Below are 19,380 nucleotides of genomic sequence, written 5' to 3' on the forward strand. Positions count from 1 at the left end.
CCTGCCACTAGCTTGGCCAGCTGGTGAAACCACAGTTTCTATTACTTCCTTGAGTCTTCTGGACGCTGGAGGAATCGATGTCCTTGAGTGCTGCCGAATTGCAGGTAAGTCCGTTTCCACTTCATCGCCACTGTAGTGTCCGTGTGTAGATAAAGACACTGAAGACAGGAGTTGGTTCATAGGTATTTACTAAGCAAGTCTGGGGGGGGTCTAAAGGATATACACAATACACAGGCTTATATAGCCCAAGTGGCAATTACTGGCATTACGTACACCTGGGGCTCTTAAAGGCACATACACCACCATTGCTCTTAAAGGCACATACACCACATGTTCCAAGAAGGCTGTTCCCGCAGGGTGGCAGGAAGCCATCCAAGGCTACTTACAGAAGGCTCTGGGAGGAGATAGCTAACTCCGTTACGGCCACCAATGTGGTCCCAAAGACATGGATCCAGCGCCAAAAATAGTTTAATGACCTCACACTGCAGGTCAAGGTGGGTGAAGGCTTCAGCAAATGCCATAGCCCACCACCTGCACCACAAGCTTCACACACTGCTCAATGCACCACCACACCCCCATCACTCACCTACAATCTCTACCTATCACCACTCATACCTCACAATCAGAGCTTCACTTCACCCTCATACCCTTACCACTGCTGCAACACTCACACCCACATCTCACACCTTGCACACACCAACAGCTATTCAACTATGGCAGGCCCATCACCCAAACACATTGCCGCACACTCACTGATGTACGTCGCTTTAACTTGCAGGCAAAGATGGCACAAAACAGGAAGGGAGCAGCGGCAGATGGGAGGTGGCCAAGCTGCTATACAGAATCTCAGCGACCTGGAAGAAGTTGTGCTGGACATCATTGGAGGGGCAGTGACCAAGGCCGTGGCAACGGGTCAAGTTGAAGCCCTTACTGATAATGACGATATGGTCATACCTAATCCTTCTTCTCACATCCCACTTCCCCCTCATCCCACAATCTCTTCTCACTTACAAGCTGCTGATGGTGTATGCATGGATATCTTGCTTTCCACCGTTCCCCCTTCCCTCACCAGAACCCAACCCATGTGCCTTTCTGCTTTCAGATACCCAAGAAGTGCCACCAGCACAGCCTGTCCCTGAAGTTGTGGAGGAGAGTGATGGAGGAGAAGAAGAAGACACACCATCACTGCATCTGACACTCACAGACACCAGCTCAGAAAAGTGGCACTGCGCGGAATTAAGAGGGGAGTATAGAGGCGGGATCTGCACATGGTGAGGCACTGGGCATGAGTGGGCTGCAGCAAGGCCAGGGGTAAAGGGTAGCTCAGGGGCCAGCTCCCTGGTGGGCGAGTTTGCGTACACGTTCTGCTGCAAAGGACTCAGGTGATGATCTCGATGGGGCAGCCTTCAGAAGAAGGGTGATGGGCATGTACACGGAAATGCTAGGTGCATTGGCAAGCCTGCCAGAGAGCCTTTTGTCAATGTCAAGGAGCATGGAGCAGTCCGGCTCCAACATTGGATGGGGCATTGTGCAGAGCTTGGAGCCCATGATTTCCAGGATGGAAATGATGGGCGACTCCAGGAGAGACCTTGTGGACCCAGCCATGATGCTGTGTGTTATGGGCGATTTTGTGGTTTCCATTGCCGCACAGGCAGAAGCGGTCCAACATCTCAGTGCGGCAGTGGAAACACAGGCTGCTCTCCTGCAGGCTCAGCTTGCTTCCACGCAAGCTCAGACTGCTGCCATTGTTGCTGGGTTTACAAGTGGCGAAAGGGGCTTGCAGGGTGTCGCAGCAGGCCAGCAATCTGTCCTCCAACAGATGGCTAGGAATGCTGATGTGCCTCCCGGGGGAGCGGCAGTAGGTTGTGGAGTAAGAACCTGCTGTCCTCTCTCAGGATGACACCACTGCCACTCTGCCATTGCCTTTGCTGCTGCCTATTAGCCAGCCAGCCCAAACTGCTGCCGCCCATGCTGATGTGGTGCAGTCTACAGCTGGACCTTCTAGGCCCACAGCAGGTCGAGGTTGTCCTGGAAGGCCATCTGTACTTTCCACCACTGAAAGTCAGCACCCTTCCATCAGTCATGCTGCAGCTATTGGAGGAGCACTGCGTAGGAGCATTAGAGTAGGAAATGTAGGGGGTTTTGGTTTGGGGTTTTTGCCTGGTCAGCCAGCCGTGTGTCTGAGCTGTTCCAGCCCCGTGCGGTTCGAATCGCTTCCCCTTTGGTTCTGACCGCCGGAATTATTTCAGTAGCGATATAGACAAAACGAGACCAGTGGTTTGGTGCAAAGAAAACCAATGTTATATTGAAATAAAGAATGAATTGCTATTCAGTGAAAATAATTAATAATACAGCACACTTTTACTTAACGGGGAGGAGAAAAGATGGACACATCGAGGGAAAATAGACTAAAATGACAATTTAACAAAATTCCCCTTTAGTTCCCACCCCTTATACCTATCTAGGTTGCCTTGTAATGGGCCAGAAAGTTTATGCTCACCAGTCTACGATGTTGAAACGCCTGCTCCGTGCCCTGTGGTCTGCCTTGGATTTTTCACCGCCCAAAGTAGAGATACCCCAGTAATTCAAAAGTAACTGCGGGTATTCCACTTCTTTGGGCGGGCTGTGACGATCCTCTCGAAGGCAGGGCACTGAAGTCGAGACAGTAGAGAGAGAATGGCTTCCTGAGGGGCTACCTTTATACCCCATTGGGAGCCCTTATCTTCGCGCCCAAATCTGGACGTATCTGGGTTACACAAAAGGGACCGATCTGGCCCCATTGACCATAATGGGTTTGAATGCAGCTATAATGCATTTCCCATTCATTTAACTGGTTTGTGAATGGAGCTGTCCCAGTTTGAAATGTCCTGCTGGTTTCTTGAGTGCTGGGTAAACAGTACTTGAGTGCTAGTGCAAACAATCCTTTGTCCTGTGGTTACCGCCCAACCGCAACTTGATTGACAGCAACCACTTAAGCCCTTGAGTCAACACTGCTGAGAGCTTGTGTAAACAGAGTCCTTTGTTCCGTGTTGAAACTTCCTAACCGCAGTTGATTGACAGCTTCAAGTACTTAAGCACTCAGAAGCTGTTTTTTTTTCAATCCTTTCTTCAGCCAGTGCTGGGAGATCCTCCTTTCCTATTCATACAGGCTGTCTTTCTCTTTTGCCACAGGGCCGGCTACAGCCATCTTTGATGTCCTGGGTTTTTAAAGTACATTCCAACCAGGTTTTCTTTAATCAAATATTCTTCAGGGGCTGCCGAAATTTTGTGAACCTTACAGAAAAGGCACATGAACGACAGGCTCTAAGGGATTGGCAAGGGTGATTAGTTGATATTGTAATGTTGATTGGATTCTGATTAATTGATGATTTTTGTTTGGAATGTGTGTTTTGTGGTGGCTCTCATTTCAGCTTTGTGCCCAGGAGGACACTGTGATGATTTGTGACAGAATGGTGGTATGATGTGGAAGTGGTGAGCAACAGGGATCTGGGGTGTCATTCCCTGGAATCGGAGTCTGATGAGGCGTTCACAGGGAGCCTGCCCAGAAGGGGGATTTGCTGCCTGTCTCCTCCCTCCCTCCTCGTCCTTGTCCTCTTCCTCTTCCTTTTCCTCTTCCTCCTCCTCCTCCCTCCTTCCCCTCTTGAGGTGGACCCACAATCCCTGGTGGCAAGGGCTGCACCCTCCTGATGGCCAAATTGTGAAGCTTGCACCAGACCATCAGGAAATGGAACACCAGCAAACAGTGGAAGGCTCCTCCTAAGCAGTCAAGAAAGCGGAACCATTGCTTCAGTAGCCCAATGGTCTGCTCGATGAGGTTCTTGGTAAAAGCAAGGCTCTCATTATATGAGTGCTGGGCATGAGTGGTGGGGTTGCTAAGGGGAGTCATTAGCCAGGTGCAGAGTGGATAGCCCTTGTCTCCAAACAGCTATCCTCAGGTTTGACATGGTGGCTGGAAGATTGCTGGCACACTGCCGCAGGATGAAGGCATCATGGCTGCTGCCAGGATAGTGGGCATTGACCAACATGACGCACTGGGTGTGGTGCACAACAACTGCACATTAAATGAGTGGTAGCCTTTGTGGCTATGGAACATATAAGGATTGATATGCGATGCCCGCAAAGCCACGTGTGTGCAGCCGATGATGCCCTACACCATGGGAAAGCCCGCTATCCTGGCAAAGCCACAGGTGTGCTCATCCTGCTTCTTTCTGTTTAGAGAGAAGACAATGAAGTCCCTTCTTCTGGAGTAGAGAGCCTCTGTGACCACCAGGGTGCAGTGATGGCTGGCAAACTGGAAAATGTTAGCTATATCTCCTGCTGCAGACTGGAAGGATCTGCTAGCAAATAAATTTGAGGTCCACGGTGAGCTTGAGGGCCACTGGCAGCACTGTGGTCGCCCTGCTCTGAGGCTGCAGGTCCGGTTGCAGGAAGTGGCTGAGTTCTGTGACCACCTCCTTGGTGAAGTGGAGCCTCCTAATACACTGCTCCTCGCTTAAGTGGAGGTAGCAGAAGTGCTCTTGGAAGACCCTAGGTGGTTAAGGCCTCCTGCTGAGAGTCCTCCTGGCCCTCCTCCTCCTCCCTCTGCACACATCGTCTCATCTTCTTCGCTGCCTCTGCTCCCTCTCCCACAGATAATCGAGTGCGAGGGGGACTGCAAGTAGAGCCCCCATGACTGAGCAAGTATTGTGAGCAGAAGCTTTTAAATGAGAATTAAGCTGTTCTCCACTTGCACCAACACTCCCTGTCACCTCAGGAACTTGAAATAAGTTTTGAAAGCTTCAAGAGCTGCAGAAAGTTACACAGAGCCTGTTAAACAGAGAAACCATGTCAGCTGCAAGTTGTTGATGGTGATCCATTCAAATATCACTGCTGGAGGCTCCTTCCTGCTGCTGAATGCTTGGTCAGCTGGTCGTGATTAAGAGAGGGCAGTAAGTGGTGCACCGATGAAGAAAATGGTAGATCGTGCATCAAGTGAGCGTTGCACACTCATTGACGTCATGATCTGCCTCATTTCCATTTCTGCAGCGAGCGCAAGCAACGGCAACGCTGCCGACCTGATCAAAATGGTGGCTGCCGTGGGACTCACCAGAAAGGAGTGGAAGCGAGCTGGTCGCCATTTTTCCTCAAAACGGGCCTTAACGGCTGGCGCTAAACCCCCGAAGTTTTAGGTCCAAATAGCATAATAGAAATTACAATGAATCTATTTCATCCATTAATTATCTGGTCAGCCTAAAAATTCAGAGACATTCCTTGTCATTTACAGGAAACCTGAGAGAACCCTGTGCCTTGGTAATTCACCCTCCCTTGTGTAGTAACTACAACATGAATGACTTCTGAAAGATATGTTTCTGTGAGCGGACTGTCATTTGTTGCTAAAAAAATTCAACTTTAACTTGGACTAAATACTCAGCTTTTTTCATTGGAACTTATCTTTACAAATTGTAACTGGTTAGTATTCCTACCTTTCCAGCTTTCAATTATGAAATTCACTGACTCTTAATAATGATGGTAAGTATTAATATTGAGCAGAAACTCTCAATAAGCAGTAATTTTGCCACTGGAAACATTTTTTCTTTAATAATGCCATTAAATTTAGATAAACTCCAATGCAGACAGCAAAATTTAGGTCATAGTGTTTGCATTAAAAATGACTCCTTTTCGCAGGTTTGGATGGATTTAATTAGTAAGAACTGTAACAAAGTGATGTTTTCATCTTGTGACAAATAGGGAAGAATTGTATTTTTATTTCATGCAGTGTTTTAAAGTAGGTCGATTTAAAAAGGAAGCTCTGCTTCCTCAACAAATTTCAAAATGGAGATTGTTTGACTGATTGTCTGCCAGACCCAGGCCAGATTATATGATCTGAAGACAGGATACAGGGCTCTTATCCCAGTTGCTTATCAAATTATGCATGATCATGTCATCAGCAGATATGAAAGATCCGGATGGAGTCTGTTTTTGTGATGAAAGTCATCTGAATTCAGGAATGGCATAACAGATTATGACATGCTTCAACATATGCAATATCCCTACTATTATGGCATTAATCAAGGATGATTGACATGTAAGGCTTCAGAGGATTTTGGTCTTTTTCAGTCTGGGGAATATTCTTATATCTTTGATTCTGTCTGGAAATTTGAACTCGATGAATTGGAAAATTCATCATGTCACATTACATTGTGAAGGTCTACACTGTTTCATCCAAAAGCCCTATCAATTATCCAGGTGTGTAGGAAATACATTCTGAGACATCTCAGCCTCAGAGCAGCGGCGGCAGGCAGCGAGAGGCGGGACCTGTGGGAGACTCGGCGGCGAGGTAATAAAAGCGGCAGCGGGGCCAGGAGAGGCCTCAGAGCAGCGGCGGCAGGCAGCAAGAGGCGGGACCTGTGGGAGACTCGGCGGCGAGGTAATAAAAGCGGCAGCGGGGCCAGGAGAGGCATACCAAACTCCAGTCTGCGAGCTCAGAAGTTGCAGAGAGGTAAAAAGTAATCAGGGTGTGACGTCACCAGGGAGCAGGTAAGTGATTGGTTGGTGAGTATTTCTCTCTTTTCATTACAAGCTTGAATTCTGTGGTGTTAAATTTCTAGGGGCTCTGTGTTGTAGTGAGGACAGTTGGTAAATAAAGTGCCCTAGAGTATACCTGTAACTGGGGTATTGAATAAATTTTTAGATTAATTAAAGGAGTAAGTCATGGCAGGAGAGCTCAGACCCGTGTTCTGCTCCTCTTGCTCTATGTGGGAAGTCAGGGACGCTGCCAGTGTCCCTGGCGACCATGTGTGCGGGAAATGCATCCAGCTGCAGCTACTTGTAGACCGCATTGTGGCGCTCGAGCTGTGGGTGGATGAGTTTTGGAGCATGCGCGATGCTGAGAGGGTCGTGGATAGCACGTTTAGCGAGTTGTTCACGCCTCAGGGTAGGGCTGCACAGGGGGTGACCATCAGGCGGAGCAACTGAGGCAGGCAGGAAGTGTAGGGGGCCCCTGCGGACATCCCCCTTTCAAACAGGTATACCAAGTTGGATACTGTTGAGGGGGATGACTCACCAGGGGAAGGCAGCAGCAGCCAGCTTCCTGGCACCAGGGACGCTTCTGCTGCTCAGAAAGGGAGGAAAAAGAGTGGGAGAGCAATAGTGGTAGGGGATTCTATTGTAAGGGGAACAGATAGGCGTTTCTGTGGCCGCAAACGTGACTCCAGGATGGTTTGTTGCCTCCCTGGGGCCAGGGTCATGGATGTCACTGTGCAGCTACAGGGCATTCTTAAGGGGGAGGGTGAGCAGGCAGAGGTCGTGGTCCACATTGGGACCAACGACATAGGTAGGAAGGGGGATGAGGTCCTGCATCAAGAATTTAGGGAGCTAGGTAACAGATTAAAGAGCAGGACCTCAAAGGTTGTAATCTCTGGATTACTCCCAGTGCCACGTGCTAGTGAGTATAGGAATAGGAGGATAGAGCAGATGAATGCGTGGCTAAAGAGTTGGTGTAGGGGGGAGGGTTTTACTTTCCTGGATCACTGGGCCTGCTTCTGGGGAAGGTGGGACTTGTACAAGTCGGACGGGTTGCACCTGAACCAGAGCGGGACAAATATCCTTGCGGGGAGGTTTGCTAGCACTGTTGGGGGGGGTTTAAACTAACTTGGCAGGGGGGTGGGATACAGAGGGGAGCTGAAATAGGGGGTGATGTGCTGCCAATTATAGAGAAAAAAACAAGTCAGCTTGGTAGACAGGGCAAATATACAAGGGCAAGGCTGGATGGCATCTATTTTAATGCAAGGAGTCTTGCAAATAAGGTGGATGAACTGAAGGTGTTGATAAACACATGGGAGTATGATATTGTTGCTATCACGGAGACATGGATGAGGGAGGGGCAAGACTGGCAGCTCAATATTCCGGGGTACAGAATCTTCAGGCGAGACAGAGGGGGGGGAGTATAAGAGGAGGGGGTGTAGCAATATTAATTAAGGAGTCAATTACTGCAGTAAGGAGGGATGACATATTAGCAGGTTCCTCTAATGAGGCCATATGGGTGGAGCTTAAAAACAAGAAGGAGGCAAGCACTTTGCTGGGAGTGTACTATAGGCCTCCAAACAGTCAGGGGGAGATAGAGGAACAGATATGTAGGCAAATCTCAGAGAAATGTGCAAATAATAGGGTAATAATAATGGGGGATTTCAACTTCCCCAATATTAACTGGGATAGTCAGAGTGTGAAAGGCACAGAGGGTGTAGAATTCTTAAAGTGCATCCAGGAGAGCTTTTTGAGCCAGCATGTAGAAGGTCCTACAAGAGAGGGGGCGGTACTGGACCTAATTCTAGGGAATGTGGCCGGCCAAGTGGAAGAAGTGCTAGTAGGTGAGCACTTTGGTGACAGTGACCATAATATGGTGAGATTTAAGGTGGTCATGGAAAAGGACAGGGATGGGCCGGAAATAAAGGTCCTAAATTGGGGGAAGGCCGATTTTAATAGGATAAGGCAGGATCTGGCCAAAATGGACTGGGATCAGCTACTTGTAGGAAAATCCGCATCGGAGCAATAGGAGGCTTTCAGAAGGGAGATTGAGATCATACAATGGCAACATGTTCCCGTAAAGGTCAAGGGTGGTTCCAAAAACCACAGGGAACCTTGGATGTCAGGGGATACACGAGAATGGATTAGAAAAAAAAGGAGGGCTTTTGGCAGACACAAAAGGCTAAAGACGGAGGAAGCCCTAGAGGAGTACAAAAAGTGCAGGGGGATACTTAAAAAAGAAATTAGGAGATCAAGGAGGGGCCATGAAATAACACTGGCGAGCAAAATAAAGGAAAATCCTAAGATGTTTTATAAGTATATTAAGGGTAAGAGAATAACTAGGGAAAAAATAGGGCCCATTAGGGACAAAAGTGGCAATCTGTGTGTGGAGCCGGAAGATGTAGGAGGGGTTCTAAATGAATTTTTGCATCTGTTTTCACTATGGAGAGGGACGATGTAGACATAGAAATAGGGCGGGGGGACTGTGATATGCTCGAACACATTAACATCGAGAGGGAGGAGGTATTGGCGGTTTTAGCAGGCCTAAAAATGGATAAATCCCCAGGCCCGGACGAAATGTATCCCAGGCTGCTGTGTGAGGCAAAGGAAGAGATTGCGGGGGCTCTAACACACATATTCAGAACCTCTCTGGCCACAGGGGATGTGCCAGAGGACTGGAGAACCGCTAATGTAGTTCCATTATTCAAGAAGGGGAGTAGGGAAAAACTGGGGAACTACAGGCCAGTGAGCCTAACATCAGTGGTGGGAAAATTATTGGAAAAAATTCTGAGGGACAAAATCAGTCTCCACTTGGAGAGGCAAGGATTAATCAGGGATAGTCAACATGGCTTTGTCAAGGGAAGTCATGTCTGACTAATTTGATTGAATTTTTTGAGGGGGTGACTAGGTATGTGGATGAGGGCGACGCAGTGGATGTGGTATACATGGATTTCAGTAAGGCCTTCGATAAAGTCCCGCACAGGAGACTGGTCAAGAAGGTAAGAGCCCATGGAATCCAGGGTGCCTTGGCACGTTGGATAAAAAACTGGCTTATTGGCAGAAGGCAGAGGGTGATGGTCGAAGGTTGTTTTTGTGACTGGAAGCCTGTGGCCAGTGGGGTACCACAGGGATCGGTGCTGGGTCCCTTGCTGTTTGTGGTCTATATTAATGACTTGGATATGAATGTAAAAGGTATGATCAGTAAGTTCGCGGATGATACAAAAATTGGTAGGGTGGTAAATAGCGAGGAGGGTAGTCTCAGTCTGCAGGACGATATCGATGGGTTGGTCAGATGGGCGGAACAGTGGCAAATGGAATTTAACCCGGAAAAGTGCGAGGTGATGCACTTTGGGGGGACTAACAAGGCAAGGGAATACACAATGAATGGTAAGACCCTAGGCAAGACGGAGGGTCAGAGGGATCTGGGTGTGCAAGTACACAGATCCCTGAAGGCGGCGGAACAGGTGGATAAGGTGGTAAAAAAGGCATATGGGATGCTTGCCTTCATTAGCCAAGGCATAGAATATAAGAGCAAGGAGGTTATGATGGAGCTGTATAAAACACTGGTTAGGCCACAGCTGGAATACTGTGTGCAGTTCTGGTCACCACACTACAGGAAGGATGTGATAGCTTTGGAGCGGGTGCAGAGGAGATTCACCAGGATGCTACCAGGGCTGGAACGCTTCAGCTATGAAGAGAGACTGGGCGGATTGGGTTTGTTTTCCTTGGAGCAGAGGAGGCTGAGGGGGGACATGATTGAGGTGTACAAAATTATGAGGGGCATAGATAGGATGGATACTAAGGAGCTTTTTCCCTTAGTAGAAGGGTCAATAACTAGGGGGCATAGATTCAAGGTAAAGGGCGGGAGGTTTAGAGGGGATTTGAGAAAGAACTTTTTCACCCAGAGGGTGGTTGGAGTCTGGAACTCACTGCCCGAAAGGGTTGTGGAGGCTGGAACCCTCACAACATTCAAGAAGCATTTGGATGAGCACTTGAAATGCCATAGCATACAAGGCTACGGACCAAATGCTGGAATATGGGATTAGATTAGACAGGGCGCGATGGCCGGCACGGACACGATGGGCCGAAGGGCCTCTATCCGTGCTGTATAACTCTATGACTCTATGACTCTATGACTCTAGTGGCCAGGAGAGGGATAGAATTGGTGATGTAGAGTTTGTGACAGGAGGAGCAGATGATGGAATTGGTCTTCCCAATTTTTAACTGGAGTGAATTACAACACTTACAAGACTGGATGTCTGAAAAGCATTCTGACTGCACAGACAATGAAGGGATCATGAGAGATGGTAGAGAGATAGAAAGTTTACCGTATGGTTTTGAATGATGTCACCAATGAACTCGTAATCTTGGTGCATAGAATCTTACAGCAAAGAAGGAAGCCATTCGGGCCGTTGTGCCTATGCCGGCTCTTTGAAATAGCTGTCCAATTTAATCCCACACCCCAGCTTTCTCTCCTGCAAATTGGTCCTCAAGTGCATGTCTAATTGCCTTTCGAAAGATCCGGTGGAATCTGCTTCCACCACTCTTTCAGGTAATGCATTCCAGATCTTAACAACCCTCTGTGTGAAAAAAATTCTCATTTCCCCTCTAGTTCTTTGGCCAATTATTTTAAATCTGTGCCCTTCGGTTCCTGACCCACTTGCTAGAGGACCCAGTTTCTCCCTACTTGCTCTATCAAAACCCCTCATAATTTTGAATATCTCTATTAGGCCCCCTCTTAAACTTCTCTGCTCAAAGGACAACAATCCCAGATTCTCCAATCTCTCCACATAACTGAGGTACCTCAACCCTTGTATCATCTTGGTAAATCTCCTCTGTACCCTCTCCAAGGCCTATCATCCTTCTTAAAGTGCGATGCCCAGAATTGTACACAATACTCCAGTTGAGGCCTAACCAGTGATTTGTAAAAGTTTAGCATGACTCTCTTGTTTTTGTATTCCGTGCCCCTATTTACATAGCTAATTATCCCTTGCGATTCCTTAACCTTCTTATCAACTTGCCTTGCCACCAGCAAAGATACAACAATACAACATACCTTAATGTACTATGGGGGAAAAATTGGGTTGCTTTGCACCTCCCGCTCGTGCCCTGCCACAAATTTCGGCTGCACCCCCTGACCTATCACCGGACGATATGTCTGACAGGGTCACGGCGGTGGTATTTAAAGGGACAGGTGTCGGGTGGCCATTTTTTTTTCTGGTCGCTTGCCAGCACCTGCCCCTTTCCCCTCTTTTATTCAGGGTGCCGGCCACGATCGCTCAGCCTGGCACTCCTCTTGAGTGCCAGGCTGCTTTCTCGGCACCCCGATCCTCGGTGTTCCAGCCGGGCCCCGGTGCGCGCAGTGCTAGGCCCCTCCACTTTAATCAGGGGAGGGAGGCCTGCAATACCATGGCACTATGTGCCGATGCACGTGGCGCTGTTGCACGTAGCGCCGCAATATTCAATGGTAGCGCCCCAGGAAGGAGGAGGGAGCACTTCCAGTAGCGCCCCGCCTCCTGCTTGGGGCGCTCCAACTGAATTTACGGTGCAGAGGTGTTAACTTTTTAGGGGCACTAAAAGTAGTGAGATGGGAGCTTTTATAGCACATTTACAGCTGTCAAGTAATGAGATGATTACTTGACCATTCAACTCCCACCCAGCTTAACAGATGTGATCCCTGTTGTGTCTCCTTGTGTTCTTATACTATAAATAATACAGACACTTTTAGCTCATTTTAGTTACTGCTTTTACTTAGCTGTATTTCTGCTTTGTTTCTGTGCTGCCGCATGGTGCGGAGTGATACAAGATGTCTCATGCTGCGCTGTGCACAGCCCGTGCACAGTGTGCCACATAGCAATATAACTACACCATACCAAAGTAGTTCCGTACCAAAGTAGTTCCATTTAACAATGTGATACTATAACAATGTAACAATCCCCAAGCAGCGAGGACCCCATTGGCAAGCTGGTAAATTATAAAGGTGAGCTCATAATTGTTGTAAATCCTCTGTTAACAAGGTCATAATGATTTAAATTGCCTCCCCCGCTGCTGCTCAGCTCAGCTCTGCTCATTTTGTAAAGGTACATGGTGGTGGGTGGACAGCGGGGTCCCATCCCGCTATCAAAAAAAAACATTTTCCCACCTGACCCGCCACCGATTGCACCCGCTGACTCTCTGGAAAATACCCCCCTTGGGGTCTCACAAGGTGACAGTGCAGGAGATGGGAAGGTAAGCCATTGCTAGAGATGTTCTGACTGTGATTGAGTATGCAAGAGTGGATAAGTGAGCAACATTTAAAGAGTGTCAGCCCATTTAATTGAAACCAGTTAATCCTTGTGTAAGAATGATGCTCAGTGGAATGTTAAGTGGTTGGACGTAAACTTCGTTAATTGGATGTTCTACCCTTATGTTTATTCCAAGCACTTTAAGTGACAGAAGCCTCCTCTTCTGTTCCTCTTTACAGTAGAGTCTTTACAGTAGAGGACACTAACAATATCCCAACACTGGACAAACAGGGGGCTAAAGGGGGGGAGGAGCTAAACACGATCAAAATCACTAAGGAAGTGGTACTCGGTAAAATAATGGGACTCAAGGCGGATAAATCACCTGGATCTGATGGCTTACATCCTAGGGTCTTGAGTGAGGTGGCGGTAGGGATTGTGGATGCATTGGTAATAATTTCCCAAAACTCCCTGGACTCAGCAAAGGTCCCGGCAGACTGGAAAACTGCTAATGTAACACCCTTATTTAAAAAGGGCAGTAGACAGAAGGCTGGAAACTATAGACCGGTTAGCCTAACATCTATGGTAGGTAACATTTTGGAGTCCATTATTAAGGAGACAGTAACAGGACATTTGGATAAACATAATTTAATAGGACAAAGTCAGCATGGTTTTATGAAGGGGAAGTCATGTTTGACAAATTTGCTGGAGTTCTTTGAGGAAGTAACATATAGGGTGGATAAAGGGGAACCAGTGGACGTAGTGTATTTAGACTTCCAAAAGGCATTTGACAAGGTGCCACACAAAAGATTATTGCTTAAGATAAAAAATCACAGGATTGGGGGTAATATTCTGGCATGGATAGAGGATTGGCTATCTAACAGAAGGCAGAGAGTTGGGATAAATGGTTCATTCTCAGACTGGCAATCAGTAACTAGTGGTGTTCCGCAGGGGTCAGTGCTGGGTCTCCAACTCTTTACAATCTATATTAACGATTTGGAGGAGGGGACCGAGTGTAACATATCAAAGTTTGCAGATGATACTAAGATGGGAGGGAAAGTAGTGAGTGAGGAGGACATAAAAAACCTGCAAGGGGACATAGACAGGCTAAGTAAGTGGGCAGAGATTTGGCAGATGGAATACAATACTGGAAAGTGTGAGGTTATGCACTTTGGCAGGAAAAATCGTAGAGCAAGTTATTATCTTAATGGCAAGAAACTGGAAAGTACTGAAGTACAAAGGGATCTGGGGGTCCTGGTGCACGAAACTCAAAAGGTTAGTATGCAGGTGCAGCAAGTGATTAAGAAGGCCAATGGAATGTTGGCTTTCATTGCTAGGGGGATAGAATATAAAAATAGGGAGGTTTTGCTTCAGTTGTACAAGGTATTGGTGAGACCGCACCTGGAATACTGCATACAGTTTTGGTGTCCATACTTAAGAAAAGACATACTTGCTCTCGAGTCAGTACACAGAAGGTTCACTCGGTTAATCCCGGGGATGAGGGGATGGACATATGAGGAGAGGTTGAATAGATTGGGACTCTACTCATTGGAGTTCAGAAGAATGAGAGGCGATCTTATTGAAAAATATAAGATTGTGAAGGGGTTGGATCGGGTGGATGCGGGGAGGATGTTCCTGATGATGGGTGAAACTAGAACTAGGGGGCATAGTCTTAGAATAAGGAGCTGCTCTTTCAAAACTGAGATGAGGAGGAACCACTTCTCTCAGAGGGTGGTAGGTCCATGGAATATGCTGCCCCAAAAAGCTGTAGAAGCTACATCATTACATAAATTTAAAACAGAAATAGACAGTTTCCTAGAAGTAAAGGGAATTAAGGGTTACGGGGAGCGGGCAGGAATTTGGACATGAGTCTAGGTTCAGATCGGTCATGGCCCTGTGGGTAGCGGAGCGGGCCCAGGGGCCGTGTAGCCTGATCCTGCTCCTATTTCGTGTGTCTAATTCTGTTAGATTCAGGAGATGGTTCTGTGATAGTAGATTGGCGGTTAGGATCAGATCAGCCATGATCTTATTGAATGGCGGAGCAGGCTCGAGGGGCCGATTGGCCTACTCCTGCTCCTATTTCTTATGTTCTTATGTTCTTATGTTCTCTCCCTGGTGGTAAATTGGCCCATTCCTTCAAACAGAAACAGGAGAGTCTTGGGTCTGTGATACTGAATTTTGGATGTTCAATGTAGCCAAGTATACAGAAAGTGTCCAGCTGGTTAATTTGTCTTTTGTTATATAAGGCATCCTGTCCTTACAGGAGACAAAGTATTTCTCAGTAGGAACATTCATAGATTGATGGTTTGAACAGTAGAGCCCTTTAGGAAGTTATCAGCAGCAATACACATACATTAAAATCAGCACATTCAAATTTTCTATATTCCAGAAAACTGCCCTGGAGCATGGGAAATGAAAGTAGGCTGGTGATAATATATGCATGCACTATAGCCTGCCTGAAGAATCCAGCACTCCCCAGATGCTGTCTCTGACCACTCTTCAAACCAACAATGTATAAACTCTGAAATCAGGAATGACCTTGCCCGATTTAAGGAGTGGGCTGGTTTATATAAAAAGAACACAAACGGAGCTTCCGAACAAATTCCGCCTGGTTGAGAGCATCGAACATACACGGTTCAGCAGCTCAGACCTGAGCCTTTGCTGCAGTTGTTTGAAGGAGCCCAGCTCTTTGTCATCAGAAGGGGCAGTGGACAAGCAAGTTGCTGATTAGCAATGAACAGTTGAAAGGATTGGGTGCACATTTTACCCAGAATATTAAATTCAGATGCAGATTGAATTTGGGCATGGCATCTCAAGTTAGTGTTCCTTTATAAGAACAATTCATAAATCTTATTTTTTTTTCATTACGCAAATAGAGACTGAAGGGAGACAGCCTGCTGGCTGGGAGTAAAGAAAATCAATATGGGCCAAGCAGTTGATTTCCCTGTTCTTCTAAATCAATAGGAGTTAAGGGATTATAGTGAGACGACCTAACAGCTTTTATGTGTTCCTAAAAATAATGTTCTTACACAGATATTGATAAATATTCTGAATAATGGGCAATGGCATGTGCCCAGGGACCAGGATCTAGAAACAGGGGCACAGATTTTAAGTTTGCGACATGCTGGGAGTAAGAGGGGTCCGATAGCGCGTGGGAAACTCAGAAGTAAATGCAGCGCATCAGTCAGTGGTTTTTTAACTCAGCCGTCTTATTATCATTTTACTTCCAGGTTTCCCATCTAATCAGCAGCAGCGGGCATGATGTGGCCCGGCATGATGCAATCCCAACTCCAGTATAAAAGGGGCAACCCAAAGATGGAAGTTGAAGGAGTTAGAGTTGGCTGTCAGTGAACTGGAAGTGTGAGAATGGAGTCCAGGCGCGAAATCCTTGCACCCCACTTCACTGATGCCTCCCTGGATGTGCTGCCAGGGCTGTGAGGGGTCGGAGAGAGATGCTGTTTCCTAGCAATGGGAGGAAGAAGCCTGCTGCTCAGACAAAGAAGGCATGGTTGGAGGTTGCAGAGGAGGTCAGCAGCAGGAGCATGGTGCTATGCAACTGGATTCAGTGCAGAAAGCGGTTTAATGACCTAAGCAGGTCTGGAAAGGTGAGTATAGTGGCACATTCACCTATGTTGTGCTGTGCGCATCACCCAACCCCTCACTCTGCCTTTTCAAGCCTACTCCATCACGCCTCACACCCACTTACCTTGTAGGTGCACCCACCGTATTTTTTCTATGCACTTCCCCTCATCTCCATCTATCCATTCAACACTCCCACTCACCCTCATCCTTATGCAATATCATACCTACCAGTCGGGAGCAGCGGGAGCAGCGAGGAGGAGCTCGGGAGAAAACCCGGCGACCAGCGAGGCCCGAGACCAGTCGGGAGCAGTGATTCAGAGCCGGTATAAAAACCGGAGAGAGGCGAGGCCCGAGACCAGTCGGGAGCAGCGGGAGCAGCGAGGAGGAGCTCGGGAGAAAACCCGGCGACCAGCGAGGCCCGAGACCAGTCGGGAGCAGTGATTCAGAGCCGGTATAAAAACCGGAGAGAGGCGAGGCCCGAGACCAGTCGGGAGCAGCGGGAGCAGCGAGGAGGAGCTCGGGAGAAAACCCGGCGACCAGCGAGGCCCGAGACCAGTCGGGAGCAGTGATTCAGAGCCGGTATAAAAACCGGAGAGAGGCGAGGCCCGAGACCAGTCGGGAGCAGCGGGAGCAGCGAGGAGGAGCTCGGGAGAAAACCCGGCGACCAGCGAGGCCCGAGACCAGTCGGGAGCAGTGATTCAGAGCCGGTATAAAAACCGGAGAGAGGCGAGGCCCGAGACCAGTCGGGAGCAGCGGGAGCAGCGAGGAGGAGCTCGGGAGAAAACCCGGCGACCAGCGAGGCCCGAGACCAGTCGGGAGCAGTGATTCAGAGCCGGTATAAAAACCGGAGAGAGGCGAGGCCCGAGACCAGTCGGGAGCAGCGGGAGCAGCGAGGAGGAGCTCGGGAGAAAACCCGGCGACCAGCGAGGCCCGAGACCAGTCGGGAGCAGTGATTCAGAGCCGGTATAAAAACCGGAGAGAGGCGAGGCCCGAGACCAGTCGGGAGCAGCGGGAGCAGCGAGGAGGAGCTCGGGAGAAAACCCGGCGACCAGCGAGGCCCGAGACCAGTCGGGAGCAGTGATTCAGAGCCGGTATAAAAACCGGAGAGAGGCGAGGCCCGAGACCAGTCGGGAGCAGCGGGAGCAGCGAGGAGGAGCTCGGGAGAAAACCCGGCGACCAGCGAGGCCCGAGACCAGTCGGGAGCAGTGATTCAGAGCCGGTATAAAAACCGGAGAGAGGCGAGGCCCGAGACCAGTCGGGAGCAGCGGGAGCAGCGAGGAGGAGCTCGGGAGAAAACCCGGCGACCAGCGAGGCCCGAGACCAGTCGGGAGCAGTGATTCAGAGCCGGTATAAAAACCGGAGAGAGGCGAGGCCCGAGACCAGTCGGGAGCAGCGGGAGCAGCGAGGAGGAGCTCGGGAGAAAACCCGGCGACCAGCGAGGCCCGAGACCAGTCGGGAGCAGTGATTCAGAGCCGGTATAAAAACCGGAGAGAGGCGAGGCCCGAGACCACAGCTGGGGCAGTCGGGAGAGCAGGAGGCCAGTAACTGGTGAGTTTAAAAGCTCACCTTTCGCGGGCTTTTTCTTTCACAGCTGGTGCAGACGGGAGAGCAGGAGGCCAGTAACTCTTATATAGGTGGAGCTGTTGCTAAACCCGAAACACTACAGTGTAGTGTCTCCCACCCTTCCACCTCCTCTAACCTTTTAGGGGTTAGGGGAAGTTGAAAAGGTAGGTTCAATTTATTTTATTTCAGGAGCCTAACCTAGGTGGAGAAGGTTCCAGGACAGGAGGCGGCAGTGAAAATACAACACCAGAAAACAGGTAGGTGACTGGTTGGTGAGTACTTTCACAAACTTATTCTAAGTAGAATTCAATAGTTAAGCTAAATCGTAGTAAATAAAAGGGTATTGTAAGGGTTAAGTCATGGAAGGGCAGCTCGGACCCGTGTCATGCTTCTCCTGTGCCATGTGGGAAATCAGGGACACTGTCCCTGACAACTATGTGTGCAGGAAGTGTGTCCAGCTGCAGCTCCTAGCAGACCGCATGGCGGCGCTGGAGCTGCGAATGGACTCACTCTGGAGCATACGCGATGCTGAGGATGTTGTGGATAGCACATTCAGTGAGTTGGTCACACCGCAGGTAAAGGCTAGCTCAGACAGTAAATGGGTGACCAAAAGGCAGGGTAAAGGCAGGAAGGTAGTGCAGGAGTCACCTGCGGTCATCTCCCTCCAAAACAGGTTTACCGTTTTGGGTACTGTTGGGGGAGATGACTTATCAGGGGAAGGCACCAGCAGCCAGGTTCAGGGCACCATGACTGGCTCTGCTGCACAGAAGGGTGGGAAAAAAAGGGATAGGGCTATAGTGATAGGGGATTCAATTGTAAGGGGGATAGATAGGAGTTTCTGTGGCCGAGACCGAGACTCCAAGATGGTATGTTGCCTCCCTGGTGCAAGGGTCAAGGATGTCTCGGAGCGGGTGCAGAGCATTCTGAAGGGGGAGGGGGATCAGCCAGTTGTCGTGGTACATGTAGGTACCAACGATGTAGGTAAAAAGAGGGAGGAGGTCCTACAAGCTGAATTTAGGGAGTTAGGAGCTAAATTGAAAAGTAGGACCTCAAAGGTAGTAATCTCTGGATTGCTACCAGTGCCACGAGCTAATAAGTTTAGAGAGAGTAAGATAGATAAGCTAAATACGTGGCTTGAGCAGTGGTGCAAGGGAGAGGGATTTAAATTCTTGAGGCATTGGAACCAGTTCTTGGGGAGGAGTGACCTGTACCAAGGGGACGGTCTACACCTGAGCTGTGAGGGAGCCGATGTCCTCGGGGTAATATTTTCTAGGGCGGTTCGGGAGGATTTAAACTAATTTGGCAGGGGGATGGGAACCTAGATAGTGGAAAAGAGGGAAGTCATATGAAGTCAGAAATAGATGGTAGAAAGGTGAGAAGCAATAAGCAAAGGAGAGAAACACAAAGGGCCAAACTAATTCATAATGAGAGTGTGAAAAAAGCAAGCCTGAAGGCTTTGTATCTTAATGCTAGAAGCATTAGGAACAAGGTGGATGAATTAGTTGTGGAAATA

The 19,380-nt window shown here is 48.7% G+C and overlaps 1 pseudogene; it reads left to right on the plus strand.

Annotated features, from left to right (window-relative positions):
* The first annotated feature begins 755 nt into the window (after nucleotides 1–755).
* LOC147122957 (uncharacterized) lies at nucleotides 756–16,021 on the plus strand (annotated as a pseudogene).
* Nucleotides 16,022–19,380: the final 3,359 nt, after the last annotated feature.

Source organism: Somniosus microcephalus, chromosome 2 (genome assembly GCF_052327205.1).
Source record: "Somniosus microcephalus isolate GS21.2 chromosome 2, FLI_Smic_1.0, whole genome shotgun sequence".
NCBI classification, from domain to species: domain Eukaryota; kingdom Metazoa; phylum Chordata; class Chondrichthyes; order Squaliformes; family Somniosidae; genus Somniosus; species Somniosus microcephalus.